Here is a 2,826-nt window from a genome sequence, read left to right as displayed (position 1 = left end):
CAAGTGGGGGACCCGCAAGGACTTGATAATGCCTTGATCATCATGGCTCTAATCTATGGATGTAGAGTCTAGATTTAAATTTGTATTGCAGGGAACATATGAAAATTTCTAGGACAGTAAATAATCTAGAGTGGGTGCAAATCTATCTCAAGAGCCAATGGATCTTGTCCAAAAACAAGAGCCATGCAAGAGCCAAAAAAAGCACAATAAATGTTTAAGTTCCCCAGGAAAAAAAAGATGGTTAGGGGGCAGGGAGATCTCAGGTTATCATCTTAAGGCCTCCTGTAAGCTTCCTGTGTGAAATACTGAAGGAGCATGCTGATTTAAAATGCTGCTGTTGAAAAGTTTCACCTATGGCCTGTGTAGAAGAAGCAACCAGCTGAAAACACAAAAAACAGCAGTTGATCAAATGTCTCTTTAGCACCAAACAGAACATAGCAGTCTCTTCAAAGACATTGACTGTTTTGTGTTCTGTATTTTTAAAATAATACAACCAGGAACATAATTACCCTTAGATAATAACCGGCTGAAAAAAGAGGCAAAAATGCAATTGACATAAAAGACTTGTACACTTGCCTTTAAGTATCAAAGAGAAGGTGGGTGGGGAAGTATGATAAAACAATTAAACTTCATGTGTCAGCTTCTTAGATTTAAACAGGAGCATATTCAATTTATTTTCTCAGCAGTAGAAAACAGCTTGAAGGGAAGGCGAACAACTGTACTAATATAATACACAGCTGTCAAAAGCCAGAACAGGTGATGTTAAACTGCAATTCTGAACATAATTACTAGGAGACAACTCCCATTGAACTCAGTGGGACTTGCTTCTTGAGTAAACATGTGTAGGTTCTGCCTGCCACGCTTCTCCCTTTGGGTCCAATTCACACTCACACACAGTGGTTGATAGGGGGTGGGGGTGGGGAGGTTAGTAAAACTATATCAGGTGTCTGAATAGTTGGATTATTTCAGAGCAGACTCTTTTAAGAGTGAAATCCAAGTAAGGGCTGCAAGCAGCCATTTGTGCAAGTAGGAAACACTTTTGCTCATACAAGGGGAGTCCCTGTTTCTATTGTTCAACCTCTCTGCCTTCAAGGATCCCTCCATGCCTATAAGCATGAGTAGTTTTCAGGGGACTACAATGAGAAAACCGTGGTAGGAAAACCCCTGGCCCGTGAGCAGAGTCCTGAGAGGACAACCCTATTTTGCCTGTAAATTTTAAGTTTGCAGAGTTGATTATATTTATATTAATTAATTCACCAGCTTAGACAAATATACAGGGAAGCTATTGCAAGGAGCGGATACCTAGTAATTACCAAGTAAGAAATCAAAGTGAAAGAATAAATACTGCGTAATAGTTCAGATTAAACTGCTCAGAGGAAAAGCAAAATCCTAGGTGATGTATAAAACATATTAAATCGATTTTTAAAGGGCAATTATGACATGTTCTCAAAAATATATAAATGGCAAGTCTGAACCGTGTGGGTAATTTGCAAAGTATGTAACCATACAGACTCTGTCCTTAATAAGCACTGCTGATTTTGTAACAGAGTCTTCTTTTTACATAATAGGACTCAGCAGTGCTAATATTCTGCTGCTGTTCATTATTTAAACTATTAATAAGGAAAAAAACAATCACAGCACAGCTGTAATTTAGGGACATATTTCCCAGTTGGTTCTCAGATTGCAAACATTTTAATAGGGGGATGCAAGAAAGAGAAAGGATTGTGCTGCAACTTCTCCGTGTACTCTCAACTGTACAGCTTGCTAGTTAGAACATCTGTAAACATTTCATTAGAAATCAAGCCTTAACAGTTTATCAAATAAACATATTTTACCTCCACTGACACTGAGGGTTTCCAGTGTAGGTTAGTGTCAGACTAATATCCCCATTCTGCTATGGAAGCTGGCTGACCTTGGTCCAATCACACACTCCGCATAACCTACGTTGCAGGTTTGTTGTGAGGATAAAATGGAGGAGAGAAAAACAATGCAAGCTTTGTTTAGTTCCTCACTGCGGAGAAAGATGGAATATAAATGAAGTAAATACAATTCCAGTTTGCAACATGAATGGAGAATGTACCTATATACCTTTAGATTCCCTAGTGCAGTTGAAACCACAACTTCTCTCAGTGATTACTTTTCCTGTTCTGCTATTCACCCCCTTCCTTGCCTGCTCTACAGTATCCCTGAAGTGTTTCTTATTACGCTATGGGTGACTGGGAAAGAAACAGGCAAGGCTATCTTGTCTGCTGATGCACTCGCAGAGTTTAAACATATCCACATTTTCCAGTTGGGACCTTGCAGCCCTAATCGTGCACCTCTCCTCCAACATATTCCCGTTTCCTTTTCTCCCTTTCCTCTTTGCACCTTCTCCATCTTATTCTCCTCATTTAAAAAAAGGCAAAGGTCCCCTGTGCAAGCACCGGGTCATTCCTGACCCACGGGGTGACATCATATTCCGACATTTACTAGGCAGACTTTGTTTACGGGGTGGTTTGCCAGTGCCTTCCTCAGTCATCTTCCCTTTACTCCCAGCGATTTCCCTGAAAATGCCCTTCATGGTTTGTCTCTCTATTTTCTTCCTTATCATGTCATCTTTCCCCATCAGTTCCTCCCTCCTTGCTTTATTATTGACTGTTCTAACTTCATTTTCATTACCGGAAGGCATGATAGTGTTGACTCATCACTTGCCAAAGACCAACCACTTCACCAGTTACCTCGGATGATCAGGCTGAGCTATCCAAAGTGCAAGGATTGTGAAAGGACATTGCTCTTCAGCTTCTCTGAAGTGGTAGCTGAGGTAGTGGGAACAATCTAAAGGTAAAA

This window comes from Euleptes europaea, chromosome 6, assembly GCF_029931775.1.
Source record: "Euleptes europaea isolate rEulEur1 chromosome 6, rEulEur1.hap1, whole genome shotgun sequence".
Taxonomy (NCBI): Eukaryota; Metazoa; Chordata; class Lepidosauria; order Squamata; family Sphaerodactylidae; genus Euleptes; species Euleptes europaea.
The sequence above is the reverse complement of the archived record's forward strand: the minus strand, read 5'-3'. Positions refer to the sequence as shown.